The following is a 21,777-nucleotide window of genomic DNA, read 5'->3' as shown; positions in this document are numbered from 1 at the left end:
CCCCCAGCATCCAGGGTCACCCTCCACCAGGCCCACACCCATGTCTCCCACCACCCCACCCCCAGCAGTGCAGGGGCAGCCTCCACCAGGCCCCCACTCATGTCTACCACCACCCCCACCCCCCAGCCACCAGGGGCAGCCTCCACCAGGCCCCACTCATGTCCCCCTGCACCCCCATCCCCCAGCATCCAGGGTCACCCTCCACCAGGCCCCCACCCATGTCTCCCACCACCCCACCCCCCAGCAGTGCAGGGGCAGCCTCCACCAGGCCCCCACTCATGTCTACCACCACCCCCACCCCCCAGCCACCAGGGGCAGCCTCCACCAGGCCCCCACTCATGTCTCCCACCACCCCCACCCCCCAGCAGTGCAGGGGCAGCCTCCACCAGGCCCCCACCCATGTCTCCCACCACCCCACCCCCCCAGCAGTGCAGAGGCACCCTCCACCAGGCCCCCACTCATGTCTCCCACCACCCCCACCCCCCAGCAGTGCAGGGGCACCCTCCACCAGGCCCCCACTCATGTCTCCCACCACCCCCACCCCCCAGCAGTGCAGGGGCAGCCTCCACCAGGCCCCCACTCATGTCTATCACTACCCCCACCCCCCAGCCACCAGGGGCAGCCTCCACCAGGCCCCCACTCATGTCTCCCACCACCCCCACCCCCCAGCAGTGCAGGGGCAGCCTCCACTAGGCCCCCACCCATGTCTACCACCACCCCCACCCCCCAGCAGTGCAGGGGCAGCCTCCACCAGGCCCCCACCCATGTCTCCCACCACCCCACCCCCCAGCAGTGCAGGGGCACCCTCCACCAGGCCCCCACTCATGTCTACCACCACCCCCACCCCCCAGCCACCAGGGGCAGCCTCCACCAGGCCCCCACTCATGTCCCCCTGCACCCCCACCCCCCAGCATCCAGGGTCACCCTCCACCAGGCCCCCACTCATGTCTCCCACCACCCCCAACCCCCTGCCACCATGGGCAGCCTCCACCAGGCCCCCACCCATGTCTCCTACCACCCCCACCCCCCTGCCACCATGGGCAGCCTCCACCAGGCCCCCACTCATGTCTCCCACCACCCCCACCCCCCAGCAGTGCAGGGGCAGCCTCCACCAGGCCCCCACTCATGTCTCCCACCACCCCCACCCCCCAGCAGTGCAAGGGCACCCTCCACCAGGCCCCCACTCATGTCTACCACCACCCCCACCCCCCAGCCACCAGGGGCAGCCTCCACCAGGCCCCCACTCATGTCTCCCACCACCCCCACCCCCCAGCAGTGCAGGGGCAGCCTCCACCAGGCCCCCACCCATGTCTCCCACCACCCCACCCCCCAGCAGTGCAGGGGCACCCTCCACCAGGCCCCCACTCATGTCTCCCACCACCCCCACCCCCAGCAGTGCAGGGGCACCCTCCACCAGGCCCCCACTCATGTCTCCCACCACCCCCACCCCCCAGCAGTGCAGGGGCAGCCTCCACCAGGCCCCCACTCATGTCTACCACCACCCCCACTCCCCAGCCACCAGGGGCAGCCTCCACCAGGCCCCCACTCATGTCTCCCACCACCCCCACCCCCCAGCAGTGCAGGGGCAGCCTCCACCAGGCCCCCACCAATGTCTCCCACCACCCCACCCCCCAGCAGTGCAGGGGCACCCTCCACCAGGCCCCCACTCATGTCTCCCACCACCCCCACCTCCCAGCAGTGCAGGGGCAGCCTCCACCAGGCCCCCACTCATGTCTCCCACCACCCCCACCCCCCTGCCACCATGGGCAGCCCCCACCAGGTCCTCACAATCCCCAATCATGTGCGTAATGGTCAGCCTCCACAGCCAAAAAGCCCTACCAAGTAACCCATTCACCCACATGGAAATAGAAATCACAGGTTACACCCCCAATGTTCATGAAGCTAATGAACCCATGTCCGTCACACACAATGGTTGCAATTGAATGGGAAAACACCCAACATGACATGCATGAAACCAATGAGATGATACCACACAGTGAAGTATGGAAACAAAATTGTATTGAAAAAAATAAAGAATGCTAAAGAAAGGAAACAAACTACAATGTGAATGAGAAAAAATAAGCTGCATGTCCGTATAAAAACAAAAAACTGCAAATCAGAATCCAAAAAAATGTTGTCCAAAGTCAAATGTAAAAAAATCTCCATGCAATAAAGAACTATGTAAAAAACTACCAAGGGTCCATGAGCCCAACTGAACAAAGGAAACCTACTAAAAAACCTACCTAAAAATCAACTATATACAAAAAGTGGAGCAGTGTCCGTCGACTCCAAATCATAATAAGAAACAAAGGAAACCTAAAACTAAAGAACTATATACAAAGGCGGCGGGCAAGTCCAGCGGCTCACTCCGTGGTGTCCCGGGCCAGGGCATCATTGAACTCCTGTTCGATGTCCCGGAGGCGGTCCAGTTCCATGGCCCCGAGGGTCCGCAGGGACGACGCCGTGTCCTCCTCCAACCCCCTGCGGATTGCCTCGAGGCACTCGGCCCGCCTCAGGGCCCTCCGCATGGAGTTCTCTGCCCTGACCATTGTGAGCCGTGCCTCTTCCGCCCGCCGCCGCTCCGCACCTATGGCGTGGCCCAACCGCTGCCACACGGAAGCCACTCTCTGTCCTGGGTCCCCCTGCCCTCCGGCCGATGCCTGCCCCTCCGATGTCGAAAGCCCCGAGCCTTCATGTCTCCCACCATGTTGCTGCTGCTGCTTTGCCTCTGCCCGTGCACTGCCTCCTGCTGCCTGCACATCCTCCGCTAGCTGGGGTGCAGTTGTTGATGTGGCCACCCCTGCTGGACCTCCGACTCCCGACTGTGGCAGGGATGCCTCCTCCACCAGCCTGGCCGCACCGTCAGAGGCAGCTCCACAGGGCACCCAGGTGACTGATGGGTGGGAAGATGGCACAGAGGACGACTGGCGCGCAGGGGGTCCAGTTGAGGAGGGGGTCGGAGCAAGCCCCATCAGACGGCGGAATCCGGCCTGGGTGACCTGTCCCAGCAGGCTGACGTGGTCAACGAGCCATTCGAGATGACGTGCAGTCTCTCCATGAAAAGACTGCAGGTCACCTCGCATGGCCCGTTGACGCAACGCCACACCAGCCAGGACAGGCTCAACCCGGACCTGGATGGCCATGTCCGCAGACAGAGGAAGGCCAGTTGACGTCAGCTCATCCCCTGCCTGAAAACGGGTCTGGACGTAGGCATCCCTGCTGGTGCAAGATGATGCAGGGACAGGATCGGGGACAGGATTGCACACAGGCACCTCCGCGGCGGCCTGTGCTGCCTCCTGTCCCTGGTCCTGCACTGCACCACTAGCACCAGTGGGATCCCCACCTCCAGACCACGTCTCTGGTGCTTGCACGGCCTCCTCCTCCACCAAACCCCCCACCAACCTGGATGACTCCGTGCCATCTTCCCCTGTTGGGCCCTGTGGGGTCCCAGCTGCCCCTTCTGCTGCCGAGGAGTCCAACTGCAACCTCCGCCTCTTGGACCTCCCCCCGGCAGCTGCGGCCTGGGATGCAGCACCGGACTCCTCACTCCCCGACGAGATGACAACACGATGGGGAGCCGGGCCTTGCGTCTCCGGCTGGTGTTCGGATCCCCACCGCTGTGCTCCACAGCATCTTCTCCGCCCTCTTCATCAGTTGACGCTGCAGACAGGGAGAAACAAAACACAGGCATCAGGGCACTCTACAATGGACACATACACACATGACAGTTGCACATGAGTGGCATTGGCAAACCTCAGACATGTCATCACAATCCCCAACACACATGTCATTGCAACTCGCACACATGAGCCATACCACAGCCATATCGCAACTGCCACCACCATCCCTACACATACAACAGCATCAGCAGCCAAAGGGGAGCCAGACATCACATGCAACACAGGAAGTGCACCACACATGTACACACACCACCACACTTGCATGCATGTCTACACCTCTGCCAAGTGTCGCACTGTTCAGACGGGCATCCATGTCACATCTGCCAATCAGGCTTCCACATACCACTGTCACATGCATCCATGTTGCATCACTGTTGCACCCTTGTCAAATACACACACACATGCACATGTACACAGTGCTCATACATGCAGCCGAAAACAACATACATGCCTGACATCACGGACATGTCTACTTACATACACATTCATCCAAACATGTGTGCACGCACAACTGCATTTGCCATGCAAGCCCACACACACAAGCACCATCCATGTCTCACACATTACAGCCCTCGCATGTGTCAGCCCCACAGCCCTGTACACCCCCACCCATACTCGACCCCATACAAACAGATGTGCAACCTGCACAATACCGAATAATCACCACACGCACTGCTCACAATCAGGATGCATGTACACTCACCGCTCGACTCCAGACGGGTCTGCTTCTCTAGGACCTGGACGTGGAGCGCTGGGGATATGCGTTCCAGGACCCCCATCTGTTCTTCCGACAAGTGGCCCCGGCACCCCTTGGCATCCGCTGCCTTCAAGAGGCGCCGGGCCTTGTTCAGGGTCCTGGACCTGAAGTCCTCCCAGCGCTTCCTGACATGTTGTAAGTCCCAGACTGCCACCCCCTCTGCGTTGATGGCAGTCACAATGTCAGTCCAGATCCGAGTCCGTCCTTCCTTGTTGGCGCGGGAACGTCCGAAGAGGACATCATACTGCCCCAGGACTTGCTCCACCAGGACACCAACTTCGGTGGCACTGAAGCTGGTGCCCCTCTGCCTCTCTGGCCGGGGGTTGTCAGTGGTCACAGATGGTGTTTGCCCTGACATGACAACCCCAGAGGCAGGAGTGGGTGGGCAACTAGGTCCTGGGGCTGGGCTGTGGAGCGATGGAATTCCAGTCGGGAGTCTTCGGTTCCAGCAGGGGTGGTCACAGCAACAGCACCCCTGGCTGATGTGCAGGCAGCAAATGGCAGTGCACATGGGCAGCAGGCAGTGAGGCAGCAGCAGATGGCAGGTGGGAGGGTGCTCTGGGCTCTGGGGGGCAGTAGTTCGGCCTTCTGGGCAGTAGCGTGGTCTTCCGTGTGCTTAAGCGTGGCCAGCTTGGTACGGAGTGATTTGGCACGTCAAAATCCTGCACGTCAGTGTGAAAATCGAGGAAAGGCCCTTAGCGCGTAAGCGCGTCAGCACGCATACGCGATTCTATTGGACCAAAGGCCCTCAGCACGTAAGCGCGTCTGTGACGTGACCCGCACGGGTGTTTCCCACACAGCACGTGATGACAGAGCACACGTGGAAAGACTGCACGTCAGAGTGTCATCGCGTGTAATTGGACAGCACGTCAGAGTCTCATCACGTGTAATTGGTGGAAATGGCCCTACACGCAGAAGTGACAAAGCGTGTAATTGGTGGAAATGTGCCTACACGCATAAGTGACAAAGCGTGTAATTGGTGGAAATGGCCCTAGCGCGTACACGCCACGTAAGTGACGCTGGACGTGTGGGCCTGTATAAAAGGTACGTATAGAACACCATTTCCTTGTACGTGCTTTTCGTGGAGAGCGAGTGGGTGAATTCTGTACTTCTTGTCGTTTCACACGCGATTTACTTCACGGCGTTTCAAGTTCGTATTCCCTGTTACCTCTGACAGCTTTTTCTCTTTTTTCTCTTATACTGGTTTACCTGGGCCTGTTCCCTCAAACAGTGTTCCCTTCTACTGTTGTCCTGTGTCCTCAGACAGCGTACAAATCTTCTTTTGGCGGGGGTGTTGCCACCAAACGCGCTCCTTTTTCACGCTCTTTTACCTGGCAGACGGTGAGTCACGCATGTATCGAACATCTGTGCTTGCCCCGTGTGTAGCCTACCCCTTCAGAGGTCATTCTAGGCTGCGTGTGACACGCATACGTTCATTCTTGTGTTACTGGGTGCCACAGCGTAGTGCAGGTTTTTCTTTCTGCACACGTGGTCTAGGAGGGGTTGCGTGCACATCATCTCCCTCTTTTGGGGCTCCTGTGCGTAGCGTGACCCGTCATCTTTCCCCAAGGGTTACAATCAGCCTTGCAAGAGCACTAAGGTACAATTACCATCTGGTACCCAACCCCTTTGACCCCCAATTGCCCAGGACAATAGTTTACAGCCACTCCCATACGCACATTTACATCAGTGCCATGGCTGGGAGGCGAGGATTCTGTAAGGGTGGCAAAGGTGGAAGAGCCACAAGTGGTGGCCGTGGTGGATCCGGTAGGGGACGTGGTCGTTACTTGCAGGGTGAGCCTGTCCCCCCATGTGTGGAGGACCACTCAAGGGCACCCATAATCCCCCCCCTCCCGTTGAGGCTGATGTGGCTGACACCATCCATGCTCAGCCCTTGTTGGACCAGCCCATTGTGGCACCAGACCTGGCTGACTCCATGGCTGACTTCCAGGTCAGCAGGCCTATGATACGTGCACTGGTGCACGTTGATGTCACCATGCCACGTGCATCTGGGGCAGCAAGGTCATCTGCTGCACCAAGTAGGCAGGGCGGAGAGGCTGCAGGGGCAGCTGCGTCTCCATCCACCCCAGCCCTCACACACCCAGCCAGGACAGTGTCGGTCCTAGTCCATGCTGCTGACATTCCCCCTGACACCATCACACTAGAGCCAATGCCTGCACCAACTCCCATGCTGAGTGTGCAATCCCACACTCCTCATACAGAGTCCACCAGGGCTCCTGCCCCTAGTGTCCAGAGCGGCGCAGGACACTCAGGATCACCACCACCTTCCAAGCGGAAGAGGAAGAGTGCTCGTCCGGCACAGGCTGATGCCCCAGACACGGCTACACAGTCCGGCCCGTCCAGGAAGCCCAGCTTCACGGATGACGAACCGAATGCACTTGTCGAGTATGTGTTCGCACATGACAACGAGATGGTCATTGTTGCAGGATCCAAGACCACACCTGCCCAATGCCAGGCACATTGGCAGACCGTTGCGGACATCGTAAGTGCCCCTGGAATCGTGAGGCGCACAGCCAATGATTGCTATAAGCGCTGGAATGAACTAAAGCGCAGGGCAAAGAGTAAGCTGGCCTCAAGTCATGCCGCAACTCTAGTGACTGGAGGTGGGTCTCAAGTAGTAGACATGGAACTCACTCCACATGAGTTAGTCGCTGGGACCTACGTCACGGAGGAACAGATCCAAGGCGTGGGAGATCTGGCTGATTACGAGGCATTGTCCGGTGAGTGCACATGCATGTGTGTGTCATCCATGTGCATGGTGTGTGTGTGAGGGCTTCTGTTTGTGTGCCAGGTGAGAGTGTGTGCGCCTGAGTCGTATGGGTCAGCCATGTGCTTCATGCAATACATCCTGCGCAGCTGCATTTGGCCATAGCAGTATCGCTTCTGCCAACAGTAGACATCTAGCCCAACTACACGCCAGTTGCCCTTGAAGTGTCACCTTGCCACAGCATTGTTGCTTATTTTTCACTGTTCATTCAGTCAGATTGTTTGCATTCCACCACCTTTACTAGGCATGTTGCAGTCCACTAGTCACATGTCTGGCATGGCTATGGTAAAGTGGAGTGACTTTGTTACCTGGATATCATTTGTTTACAAATGTCCCTGTGCAATCGGACCATTTCAGACTGGCAGATCCAGGTGAAAAATCTGACCTGTTAGAATTAGAAAAGCTATTACATGCGGGAACTGGACTGAATGAATAGGTGCTGCCCTCCTCTACATCTTCACTCAATAGCAATGGTACATGCCATCTGTGTGATGGCATGTGTGTTTCACCTGGCAATCACAGGCCAATGTGTGATGCCACTGCCAGGCAGCATGCAGAAAATGTGTTCATCTTCCATCTTGGTGTCATCAGTGTGTGCCATTTGCCTGCCCTTCATATGCAGTGAGGGTGCATGCATGGGAGGGTTTTAGTCATGTGGGACATGTGTCAATCAAGTACTGGTTCTCTTGCTTCTCAGCCCTCATTGTGTGCCATGGTGCTAATGCCTGTTTCCATTTCTTTGTTTTTATGTCTTTGCAGGGGAAGACGCACCTTATACTGCTGGGGTTGTGGAGATGGTGCAGACCCAGGAGGGGTCCGAGGGCCGACCAACCACCAGTGAGGGACGTGGTGTGGTGGTGGGTGAGAACCCACAAGTGCTGCAGGTCGTGCTCTCAAGGGGTGTCTCTGGCTGCACCTCCCCCGAGCTCTACTCAGGTGTTGATTCGGATGAGACCTACGTGCCGTCGCAGGTGAGTGTTCCAGGGAGGGAATCTGTTCTGTCCCACCCACCTGCACCAGGGTCAGAACCCTCAATGGGGATGTCAGTGTTGGCAGCAACGCCTTTGGTGGTTATGGATGCAGGGTCACACTCTGCGACATCTGATCCTGTTCCTGGGCCAGCAGATCAGAAGGGGACTGCAGTCCTGCAGCCTCAGGCAGTGCCGGCACAGCAAGGCGCAGTTCGCCTTGCCCCAGACAGGTGTGGTGCCCGCCGACGTGGTGGCCGTACGCCACCTGGCAATACCGCATGGGAGCAATCCATTTACGGTATGGCAACACAACAGGCAGCATCATCCGAGATGATGGCTCAGGCCATGGATAGGGTGGCCACTTCCATTGTCCCCCCTGAAAGGCTGATGGAGCGACTAGAGCAGGCAACCAACTCCATCTGCCAGTCACACAGGGAGGACATGTTGGGGTCCAACAGGGACAGGCGGGCGGCACTGGTGACTCTGCAGGAGGCCATCTCCATTGAGTCCCAGGGCCACAGGGAAGCCCTGAGGCAGGAGCTCCTTCACCTCAGGACGACCCTTGTTGAGCTTGAGGCTTCAACACACCAAAGGACAGAACAGCAGCTGGAGCGCCTCACCTGTACGCTGTCAGCTGAGATGCAGGCAATGAGGGCGGAGGTCCGGGCATCCCGTGAGTTGTTGCATGGGGACCTCCGCACACTCATCCTCCAGAACCAGACCTACCACACCCGCATGCTTGCAGCCATGGAGGAGCAGACTAGGGCCTTGCGTGGGCACCCTGTCCTCGGACCTCCTGGGTGGCCTCCCAAACCCCCCCGGGCCCATCAATGGCCATTTTTGATTTTTATTTTTATTTTTGTTTTTCATTTTTATTTTTGATTTTTATTTTTATTTTTGATTTTTAAATATTTTTCCCCAATTTTTTTGGGACAATTTGTTGGCTTCCGTGGTTCCTGTGGGCATACGCAGCATTGTGGCTGGGCACATGCAGGCTTGTCATGTATTTGGTTCAGATGCTTGGGTTTGAGTCACACACACCCCTCCTGCTTCCCGTTTCCATGGGCTTGCAAAGGGTGTGCCCAAGTGACATTGACGTACATGGTGACATTGGACTCCCACTACATGTGTGGGTAGTCTAGTCAATACTGTGTATACATTCCTAGTGCATATTGCTGTTGTGTTGTACACTGCATGTTGCATTGATGTGTAACTCATCATCTGTGTCTACCTCCCAATTTGCAGGTCCCTTCCTCATGTCTACACAAGGCCCTCTAGTCTGGAGATGGGGTCCATGTTGGCAGCAGTGCACCTGCAACTCTACATGGCGCCAACACTGCACAGTTGGTAGTGGTGGGAGTGCAGGCATTTCCAGGTGGTGAGACTACTAATATATAACATTTGTGATGTCATGTTAATGGTAGTACCTGCTCAAGTTTGTTGTTGGTCCTGCATTACTGTGAGCATTTCAGGTGTTGCAAGTTTCAATTAGGGACACTCTACATTGTGACACTAGTGTCATGTTGTGGGGATTACTTTGTTTACCTGCAAATGGCATGACATGGCACGGTGTGTCGTGTGGCGGTGCTGGGGATGGGTTGGCTGACATGGCACTGTCCTCTTGTTGCATTTTGCAAGTGGGTATTCATTTTAGCTGCTTGAATGTGTTACTTCACAAAACTGCATTGGTGGTGTCTGTGTGGGTAGGGATGCACACATTGTGACACTTCCAGGTGAACAATCTCAGGCTGATATGGTTTTCACGGTTCATTCTCCAGACATTCAGGATCAGTGTCAGGTTGAGTCATCATTGATTGTCAGATGGAATGTGCCAGGGCAGTGTGCACTCCACAGGGGTGTGATTCCTATGTAAAGTAATTAGCCACTAGCTGTGTACGGGCTGCCTCCCCCCGTGCCCTTTCCCCTCCCATGCGCAGCGGCTGTGCATGTGGTTGGGGATGTGGGGCCACCACCATGTCCACGGCCAGGCCCCGGCGTGTTGCAACGTTGTGCAGGACACATGCTGCCACTATGATCCTGCACACTACTGGGGGAGCGTACAACAGCTGCCCGCCAGAACGGTCAAGGGAGCGAAAGCGTGACTTCAGCACTCCGAATGTGCGCTCCACTATGCCCCGGGTTGTAATGTGGGCTGTGTTATATCTTACCTGGGGTGGCGTGGTGGGGTTCCGAATTGGCGTCATCATGTGGGGGCTGAGAGGGTAGGCACTGTCCCCTGTGGAGGTGGTGATTGGTATCATTGGTGGGGTTATGACCTTGCTCAGTATCTGACATGCATGAATGTGCAGTGGCATTCATACACACCAAGCAGCCATGTATCGCCATGCCGCCCAGCTTCTAGGTCCCGGCTTAGGGTGGACATTCGGTAAATGAAGCTGTCGTGGGTTGACCCGGGATAGTTGGCATATACTGAGGTGATGATTCCCTTGGCATTACATACTACCTGCACGTTGATGGAATGCCAGTGCTTGCGGTTCCTATAGATGTGCTCAGATGCCCTGGGGGGACGTAGAGCCACATGGGTGCAGTCGATGGCACCTAGCACTTTGGGGAATCGTGCCACAGCGTAAAAATCCAGGGCGGCAGCATGCCTTTCTGCAGGGGTTCTGGGCAGGTATATGTGCCTGCGGACTGATGGGCGTGCAGTGATGATGTTCAAGACCTGGTGTAGGCAGTGTGACTGGGTGGCCTGTGATACACCACCCACAATGGCACTTGTCCGCTGAAATGATCCAGTGGCTAAGAAGTGCAGTACATTGAGGACCTTCTCCAGGGGGCTGAGTGCTTGGGAGCACAGGGTGGGTGATGTGAGTTCATCCTCCCACTCACTCACCAGGTCCAGTACAATGTGTGGTGGAAACCTGTACCCCCCATGCACCTGGTCATCAGGCATCCCGAAAAGGCTGGTTCTGGTTGTGAATATTCTGGCCCTGACTATCCTCCTCCTCCTCCTTTGGTAGGCCACGCCCACTGCTGCTAGGAACGGTATGTTCATCCTGGGTCTGAGCTTGTTATTTTGTTAGCGAGCAAATTAATGCGTTGCGCGTGTTGTAGGCGAGCGTGTGACCCGCGCACCCCTGAAATCCAGTACCCAGTCCAATAGCGTGTGGAAATTCCTGCGCACCCCGGGATACAGGTGCGCTGACGTACTTGCGTGTGTAAGTGTCCGCGCACCCCTGATATACACGTACATAGGCCAATGTCGTGTACTTGCACTTTTGTCCAATTACACGCGATGACACCCTGACGTGCTGTCCAATTACACGCGATGAGACTCTGACGTGCTGTCCAATTACACGCGATGACACTCTGATGTGCAGTCTTTCCACGTGTGCTCTGTCATCACGTGCTATGTGGGAAACACCCGTGCGGGTCACGTCACAGACGCGCTTACGCTCTGAGGGCCTTTGGTCCAATAGAATCGCGTAAGCGTGCTGACGCGCTTACGCGCTAAGGGCCTTTCCTCGATTTTCACGCTGACGTGCAGGATTTTCACGTGCCAAATCACTCCGTACCAAGCTGGCCACGCGTAAGCACACGGAAGACCACGCTCCTGCCCAGAAGGCCGAACTACTGCCCCCCAGAGCCCCGAGCACGCTCCCACCTGCCATCTGCTGCTGCCTGACTGCCTGCTGCCCACGTGCACTGCCATTTGCTGCCTGCACATCAGCCAGGGGTGCTGTTGCTGTGACCACCCCTGCTGGAACCGAAGACTCCCGACTGGAATTCCATCGCTCCACAGCCCAGCCCCAGGACCCAGTTGCCCACCCACTCCTGCCTCTGGGGTTGTCATGTCGGGGCAAACACCATCTGTGACTACTGACAACCCCCGGCCAGAGAGGCAGAGGGGCACCAGCTTCAGTGCCACCGAAGTTGGTGTCCTGGTGGAGCAAGTCCTGGGGCAGTATGATGCTCTCTTCGGACGTTCCCGCGCCGACAAGGAAGGACGGACTCGGATCTGGACTGACATCGTGACTGCCATCAACGCGGAGGGGGTGGCAGTCCGGGACTTACAACATGTCAGGAAGCGCTGGGAGGACTTCAGGTCCAGGACCCTGAACAAGGCCCGGCGCCTCTTGAAGGCAGCGGATGCCAAGGGGCGCCGGGGCCACTTGTCGGAAGAACAGATGGGGGTCCTGGAACGCATATCCCCAGCGCTCCACGTCCAGGTCCTAGAGAAGCAGACCCGTCTGGAGTCGAGCGGTGAGTGTACATGCATCCTGATTGTGAGCAGTGCGTGTGGTGATTATTCGGTATTGTGCAGGTTGCACATCTGTTTGTATGGGGTCGAGTATGGGTGGGGGTGTACAGGGCCGTGGGGCTGACACATGCGAGGGCTGTAATGTGTGAGACATGGATGGTGCTTGTGTGTGTAGGCTTGCATGGCAAATGCAGTTGTGCGTGCACACATGTTTGGATGAATGTGTATGTAAGTAGACATGTCCGTGATGTCAGGCATGTATGTTGTTTTCGGCTGCATGTATGAGCACTGTGTACATGTGCATGTGTGTGTATTTGACAAGGGTGCAACAGTGATGCAACATGGATGCATGTGACAGCGGTATGTGGAAGCCTGATTGGCAGATGTGACATGGATGCCCGTCTGAACAGTGCGACACTTGGCAGAGGTGTAGAAATGCATGCAAGTGTGGTGGTGTGTGTACATGTGTGGTGCACTTCCTGTGTTGCATGTGATGTCTGGCTCCCCTTTGGCTGCTGATGCTGTTGTATGTGTAGGGATGGTGGTGGCAGTTGCGATATGGCTGTGGTATGGCTCATGTGTGCAAGTTGCAATGACATGTGTGTTGGGGATTGTGATGACATGTCTGAGGTTTGCCAATGCCACTCATGTGCAACTGTCATGTGTGTATGTGTCCATTGTACAGTGCCCTGATGCCTGTGTTTTGTTTCTCCCTGTCTGCAGCGTCAACTGATGAAGAGGGCGGAGAAGGTGCTGTGGAGCACAACGGCGGGGATCCGACCGCCAGCCGGAGACGCAAGGCCCGGCTCCCCTCCCGTGTTGTCATCTCGTCGGGGAGTGAGGAGTCCGGTGCCGCGTCCCAGGCCGCAGCTGCCGGGGGGAGGTCCAAGAGGCGGAGGTTGCAGTTGGACTCCTCGGCAGCAGAAGGGGCAGCTGGGACCCCACAGGGCCCAACAGGGGAAGATGGCACGGAGTCATCCAGGTTGGTGGGGGGTTTGGTGGAGGAGGAGGCACCAGAGATGGGGTCTGGAGGTGGGGATCCCACTGGTGCTAGTGGTGCAGTGCAGGACCAGGGACAGGAGGCAGCACAGGCCGCTGCGGAGGTGCCTGTGTGCAATCCTTTCCCCGATCCTGTCCCTGCATCATCTTGCACCAGCAGGGATGCCTACGTCCAGACCCGTTTTCAGGCAGGGGATGAGCTGACGTCAACTGGCCTTCCTCTGGCCTTCCTCTGCCTGCGGACGTGGCCATCCAGGTGCGGGTTGAGCCTGTCCTGGCTGGTGTGGCGTTGTGTCAACGGGCCATGCGAGTTGACCTGCAGTCTTTTCATGGAGAGACTGCACGTCATCTCGAATGGCTCGTTGACCACGTCAGCCTGCTGGGACAGGTCACCCAGGCCGGATTCCTCCGTCTGATGGGGCTTGCTCCAACCCCCTCCTCAACTGGACTCCCTACGCGCCAGTCGTCCTCTGTGCCATCTTCCCACCCATCAGTCACCTGGGTGCCCTGTGGAGCTGCCTCTGACGGTGCGGCCAGGTTGGTGGAGGAGGCATCCCTGCCACAGTCGGGAGTCGGAGGTCCAGCAGGGGTGGCCACATCAACAACTGCACCCCAGCCGGCGGAGGATGTGCAGGCAGCAGGAGGCAGCGCACGGGCAGAGGCAGAGCAGCAGCAGCAACATGGTGGGAGACATGAAGGCTCGGGGCTTTCGACATCGGAGGGGCAGGCATCGGCCGGAGGGCAGGGGGACCCAGGACAGAGAGTGTCTTCCGTGTGGCAGCGGTTGGGCCACGCCATAGGTGAGGAGCCGCGGCGGGCGGAAGAGGCGCGGCTCACAATGGTCAGGGCGGAGAACTCCATGCGGAGGGCCCTGAGGCGGGCCGAGTGCCTCGAGGCAATCCACAGGGGGTTGGAGGAGGACACAGCGTCATCCCTGCGGACCCTCGGGGCCATGGAACTGGACCGCCTCCGGGACATCGAACAGGAGTTCGATGATGCCCTGGCCCGGGACACCACGGAGTGAGCCGCTGGACTTGCCCGCCGCCTTTGTATATAGTTCTTTAGTTTTAGGTTTCCTTTGTTTCTTATTATGATTTGGAGTCGACGGACACTGCTCCACTTTTTGTATATAGTTGATTTTTAGGTAGGTTTTTTAGTAGGTTTCCTTTGTTCAGTTGGGCTCATGGACCCTTGGTAGTTTTTTACATAGTTCTTTGTTGCATAGAGATTTTTTTACATTTGACTTTGGACGACATTTTTTTGGATTCTGATTTGCATTTTTTTTTTTTATACGGACATGCAGCTTATTTTTTCTCATTCCCATTGTAGTTTGTTTCCTTTCTTTAGCATTCTTTATTTGTTTCAATACAATTTTGCTTTCCATACTTCACTGTGTGGTATCATCTCATTGGTTTCATGCATGTCATGTTGGGTGTTTTCCCATTCAATTGCAACCATTGTGTGTGACGGACATGGGTTCATTAGCTTCATGAAGATTGGGGGTGTAACATGTGATTTCCATTTCCATGTGGGTGAATGGGTTACTTGGTAGGGCTTTTTGGCTGTGGAGGTTGACCATTACGCACATGATTGGGGATTGTGAGGACCTGGTGGGGGCTGCCCATGGTGGCAGGGGGGTGGGGGTGGTGGGAGACATGAGTGGGGGCCTGGTGGAGGATGCCCCTGCACTGCTGGGGGGTGGGGGTGGTGGGAGACATGAGTGGGGGCCTGGTGGAGGCTGCCCATGGTGGCAGGGGGGTGGGGGTGGTGGGAGACATGGGTGGGGGCCGGGTGGAGGCTGCCCATGGTGGCAGGGGGGTGGGGGTGGTGGGAGACATGAGTGGGGGCCTGGTGGAGGCTGCCCATGGTGGCAGGGGGGTGGGGTGGTGGGAGACATGAGTGGGGGCCTGGTGGAGGCTGCCCCTGCACTGCTGGGGGGTGGGGGTGGTGGGAGACATGAGTGGGGGCCTGGTGGAGGCTGCCCCTGCACTGCCGGGGGGTGGGGGTGGTGGGAGACATGAGTGGGGGCCTGGTGGAGGCTGCTCCTGGTGGCTGGGGGTGGGGGTGGTGGGAGACATGGGTTGGGGCCTGGTGGGGGCTGCCCATGGTGGCAGGGTGATGGGGGTGGTGGGAGACATGAGTGGGGGCCTGGTGGTGGGTGCCCCTGGTGGCTGGGGGGTGGGGGTGGTGGGAGACATGCATTGTTGATCAGTAGGGCAAGGTGACATGTGGATTGGCTGGGGGGCATGCCCATGGTGGATGGGCTGCCTGCGGGACATGAGCAGGGGTGCAGGGTAGTCCCCCGTGGTGTGGGCTGCCTGCAGGGTCCGTGGAGGTTGTGGAGCGTACACCTGGGAGGACCCACACGGCCAATTCACGTGTGGTACTCCCCAGAACCCCTGAAATACACATACCCTGCTGAAATCGTGTGTGGAACTTCCTGCGCACCCCTGCAATACACGTACCCTGATGAAAACGCGTGTGGAACTTCCCGCGCACCCCTGAAATACACATACCTTGCTGAAATCGCGTGTGGAAATTCCCGCGCACCCCTGAAATACACGTACCCTGCTCGCACTGGGCCAATCGCGTGTGGAACTTCCCGCGCACCCCTGAAATACACGTACCCTGATGAAATCGCGTGTGGAACTTCCCGCGCACCCCTGAAATACACATACCCTGCTGAAATCGCGTGTGGAAATTCCCGCGCACCCCTGAAATACACGTACCCTGATGAAATCGCGTGTGGAACTTCCCGCGCACCCCTGAAATACACGTACCCTGCTGAAATCGCGTGTGGAACTTCCCGCGCACCCCTGAAATACACGTACCCTGCTCGCACTGGGACAATCGCGCGTGGAACTTCCCGCGCACCCCTGAAATACACGTACACTGATGAAATCGCGTGTGGAACTTCCCGCGCACCCCTGAAATACGCGTACCCTGATGTAATCGCGTGTGGAACTTCCCGCGCACCCCTGAAATCCACATACCCGGCCAAATCGCGTGTGAGTCTTCCCGCGCACCCCGGTATACACAAACACATATTTTTTGTCAGCGGGTGTCCGTGTTTGTGGGTACCCCTTTGCACGTCATTTGTCCTGGAGGGCCACAGTATAGGACATTCATCATGGCAGTATATAGGTGCTATTTGTTGGCGCACCTTTTGGCGCACATTTCTTACAGCCGCAGAGACGCTACCGCCTGCTTTCATGTGGCGGTCGTGTTTGTGCCTGTGCGCTGGTTTGACCGTGCCCTTTTTTTGCCTTTTTCTATTCCATGAATACGTTTTGTAGGCGAGCATGTGGGCGTTCCGCGCACTTGTGCCCTGTACTTCCCCCGTGACGCCCACGTTTTGGCAAGTTGTTCCCCATTCTGAGTGTTACCCCTGTGTTCCGCCTACTTTTGTTGCGTGTGCCGCGCTATGTGCGATTTTCGCTGTGGCCTGTGCGATTTTCGCTGTGACCTGGTGCACGCAGTTAGATGGCCTGTGCGCCAAAGTGCGCCACGCACTTTTTTATCGCACATCCGATGGTTTTCTCGCGCACGGCCTTCCATGAATCGATGTGCGCTGCTTTTCGTGCGATTTTCGCACTTGCACTGCGATTTTCGCTATTCCACTGCGATTCGCACGTTTTTGCCCACTTGCGCCGCGCTAATTATTCCATGAATCGGCCTGTGTGTGTTTATGGTATTTTGCAATCAATTGTCTCTATATAATAGTACTGATTTAAGTGCTTTTCCAGGGGGTACGGTCAATGTAAGTGTGACCTGGTAAGATTTGATAAAGCAGTGTCTTGTTGAGTAAGGGTATACATTGATTATTAGAACCTGAAAGTGACTAAAGCCCCATGCACACAGTTACCCACGCATAGTGACAGAAAAGATTGACTCAAGAGAATAGAGTAAAACAGGTCTAAGCATGGGAGCGGGAACACCCTTAGCGCACATTTGTTAAAGTTTGCCGGGACATGCAGAAAGAATAACTAAGTACCATGACCAGTGGGTCACGGAACTGAAGGGGGAGGGTCGCCCCCAGGTTTGGCCACAAGGAGGGTCCTTTGATAAAAGCGTTCTGGACATGGTAGCCACCTGCATATTCCTAAAATACAAAGGAAAACACTTTCATAACAGGAGGGAGATACTAGATATTTGGCGATTATTCAAGGAAATACCTCCACCAAAGAAAATAGACACCACACTTGAGCAACCTGCCCTCACGGCTACCCCATCAGCACGAGCAGAGGGTGGCAAGGAGGACGGGGGGAAAGAAGGAGTGATAGACGTGACTCAATTGTACCCACTCCTGAATAAGCCCCCACCTGCTGAAGGATACAGTGATCCCACATACGTGCCCACTAGTACCACTGCCCCCACAGCACGGCCAACAAGGTGAGCCCAGTATGACAAGGTCCGAGCGATTGTCCCGGTCACACACCTTAGATAAGTCAAATGAGGAAGGGTGGAAAAAAGAGGAGATACTATTCAGGAATACAAGAGGAGCCCACTCAGATAGTAGAACTGGGAGCGAACAATACAGGAGGACGTGAAGAGGGAGGAGAAGTGGAAGGTGATGGGAGAGAAGAGCTATGGTGTGACATAGAAGAAGACGAGCAGGAAGCTGGGAGATTGGGAATGGCGGCAGGAGGTAGTTTAGTGGAATTCGGGGAAACACCGCTGGGGAGGACAATGGAACAGGAGTGGACAGGGAGATTAAGAAACAGGACGGGAAGGATAGCTATGGTGGGGAAGAAAGGAACAAAGGTGAGTATTGGGAAAGGAAGTAAGAGATGATTACAACTCCCACTAATACATTGGGGAACGGGAAGACCAAATTATATACCCTGGGCACAGATAGATAAGGCAAACTTACTAAAATCACTGCCCCCACTATCAAGTGTAGCTAGCAAGTGGATATATGCCTTCGAGAAGCACACCACAGTGGTGCCCCTGGCCATAGGAGATGTTAAAGGTTTACTCATGTGAGCAGTAGGTGACCAATCAGACCAGGTGTGGGCAAAAGCAGGTTTCCCAGGAAGAACACTGGATAGTGACAGACATGATGGCACTGCCTTCAATACAGTACGCGCACGCGTTTGGGACGCGTTAAGGGAAACATTCCCAGACACGCCAGATTTACAGTCAGTAATGCAATGCACTATGAACAATAGGGAAGAGGTTATGGATTACATTTTTCGAGTACATGAGATGTGGAGAGCTGAAATGGGTACACCATATGACCAGTCAACATCGTTATTTTACTTCATAATAAAGAGGGGGCTCCCAAAAGAAGTGCAAAAAGCACTTGACAAAATAGCAGGGATTGAAGCGAAAGGATGGCCAGAGATACAGAGCATAATAGTGCACCATTGCAAAAGAATCAAGGAAAGGCAGAAGGAGGTGGCACAAAAAAGGCTGGCAGACGAGGCCAAGTTAATACAAACGAAACTGGTGAAGGTCGCTGCAGCTGTAGCAGCACTCCCACACGATAGAGACACAGAGGAGGAGGAGGAACTGGTAGCGATACAGGGGAGGATGGCTGCAAATTGGGCAGACCACGGGCAAAGACAGTGGAATGGACAGGAGGAATACAGAGGGCAGCAGTGGCAAATGTGGCACCCCAGCAACAGGATAGGTGGGTACAGAGGGCGACAACGAGGTGGACATGGATACGGATGTAATGGCGGAAATGGGGGGCAGGGACCCAGAGGGGGACAAGGAAACTGTTGGAATTGTGGGAGGTGGGAACATTTCTCACGCGAGTGCAGAAGCAGGCCTAACCCAGGTTACCAAGATGACCAATCTTACGTGCACCCCCATCCGGGGAGCCCATACGGATTGCCCCGGGACGGGGGAAGAGAACAGCAAGACCAAGGGGGCAAGAGCAATACAGGGAGCGACCACACAATGTTCAACAACATCCACAAAGCAGTGAACACCTTCCCTACACTCAAAACAACCCCTTCACCACAACATCAAACGGCGCGCCTGCCCCATATGGAGGAGAAGCGGTAGTTTCAGGTAACGTTTTCAGCCAGGGGGGTACAACAAGGCATCCAGCATAGGACAGCCCACAGAGAACACTTGCGTGTCCAATCCTATCAACACCCTTCACTGCAAGCGAGGAACCATGATAGGGGCAGAGATAGGAAATAAACAATTCATCTTTATGGTAGATTCGGCAGCCAAAACAAAATCATGCATACGTGAAGGCCGGTTTCCGCTATCTAATCGTAAATTGGAGACGCTGGGGTTCTCTGGGGGGGTGGTCGAAGTTCCTTACACAGAAGATTTGGACGTGACAGTGGGGGGAAAAACAGTAAGAGCACCCCTATTGTATTATGAGAAATCCCCTGTCAACCTGCTGGGAAGGGATCTCCTCAGAAAGCTCAACAAGACTATTTCTTTCACCAAGAGAGGAGGGATTGTTTGCTCAACCCCAGGGATGTGTTCTATGCATGTGATGCTAGTGATATATTCAAGAGCAACATGCCCAGAGGTGCGCAGCATACCCGTGGACCCAGATATGTTCATCCATGGGTTAAAAACATTGGCACGGGTGGTCCCAGAGTTGAAAAAACTAGAGTGGAGAGTACCAGCAGAATTTGTTTTCCGTCCAATAGCCTGCCCCGATATAATGCCAGGGACAGTGATGTCACTAGACATACATGCAGTACAAATCGCAGCCAAAAGAATAGCTGTAATTGCAATGGACATACATGGCTGTGAGTGGCGTACACTATTATGCATAAACGCCGACATTGCACTCCAAGATTTGTCAGACGAGGAACTTTTCACAGATTCAGAGAGTGACAGAGAAATCATTATCGAGATAGCCATCCCTTGTGAAATAATGATACAGCAGAGGCAGGTGCCAGTACAGCTAATGGCGGTAGTGGGCGCCCCACCTTTGTTCTTTATTGATGACATGCAGTCGGTGCCCTGGCAGTTGTGGACAACAGGTCCACATGACGTAGGACTGCTACACGGAGTCACACCACTGAAGATCAACCTTAAGCCTGGAGCAATTCTGCCCCGGGTCAAACAATACCCCCTGTCCCGGAAAGCAGAAGAAGGAATAAAAGAAACAATAAATGCCCTACTCGCACAAGGGATAATAGTACCCTTAAACTCCCCGTGTAACACATGTATATGCCCAATCAAAAAAAGCGAAAGGAGGGGCCTGGAGGATGATCCAGGACCTACGCCCACTAAATGACGTCATTCAGAAAGAGTTCCCTTTGGTCCCAAACCCAGCATCTATTCTATGCAGCATCCCAAAAGTCGCATCCCATTTCACTGTGGTGGATTTGAAAAACGCATTCTTTTCAATACCCCTTGCAGTAGAATGCAGATACCTGACACCATTCACCCTAGGGGGGAGGAGGTATGAACACTGTAGATTCCCCCAGGGTTATTGTGAAAGTCCCAGCATATTCAACAGAATATTGCACGAAGATCTTGGGAACATGACAGCCGACAGCACGATAATACAGTACGTGGATGATTTGTTGATTTGCAGCAAAAACGAGGAAGAATGTAGAAAAGACTCCATTGCCCTTTTGACATTACTCGCCCAAAAGGGGTACAAGGTGGACGAAGAAAAGTTGCAATATTGTCAACGTGAAGTGCTATACCTAGGGCAATTGATCTCAAAATATGGCAAGAAAATAATCACAGACAGAGTAGCAGCCATCTCGGCTGTAGGGAGACCAAAGACGGTGAAAGACATGCAAAAATTCCTAGGGATGTGCAACAATTGTCGTGCATGGATATTAGACTATGCTGCATACACACGCCCATTGCTCCAGGAACTCAAAGAAGCCCAGAAGGAAAATACAGAGATACAGTGAGACTCAGAATTGTGCGATGCATTCACATCACTCAAAGAACTCATTTCAAGCGCACCAGTGGTCGCGAACTCAGATTATGAACGCAAGTTCTACATGTTCTTGCACTGCAAGGAAGCACTCATGACAGCAGTCCTAACACAGAAAACATCACTAGGTCACAAGCCTCTGGCATACTACAGCGGGACATTAGACGAAGTAATGCAGGGACACTTCGCGTGCGAACAGGCTCTCACAGCCGCCGCGTTCGCCATTAAAAAAGGTGCTCACTGACACTATATGTAGAACATTCATTGTTCGGCATACTAGAGCGATCAAAAAGCACGTTAACCACACAGAGAGCCACTGCATATGAGGTAATACTGTCAAGCGCCAATATACGTATAGTAAGGTGCAAGGTGGTCAACCCCGCAAGATTCATCTCAGAACCATGCACTGTGGAGGATATACAGGCACTTGACTGTGCAACATATCAGGGCGAGGAAAATGGAACAACTGTAGTGAGTAAGA

Source organism: Ambystoma mexicanum, chromosome 2p (assembly GCF_040938575.1).
Source record: "Ambystoma mexicanum isolate Mex_15411 chromosome 2p, UKY_AmexF1_1, whole genome shotgun sequence".
In the NCBI taxonomy this organism is placed as follows: domain Eukaryota; kingdom Metazoa; phylum Chordata; class Amphibia; order Caudata; family Ambystomatidae; genus Ambystoma; species Ambystoma mexicanum.
Note: the sequence above shows the minus strand (reverse complement) of the source record.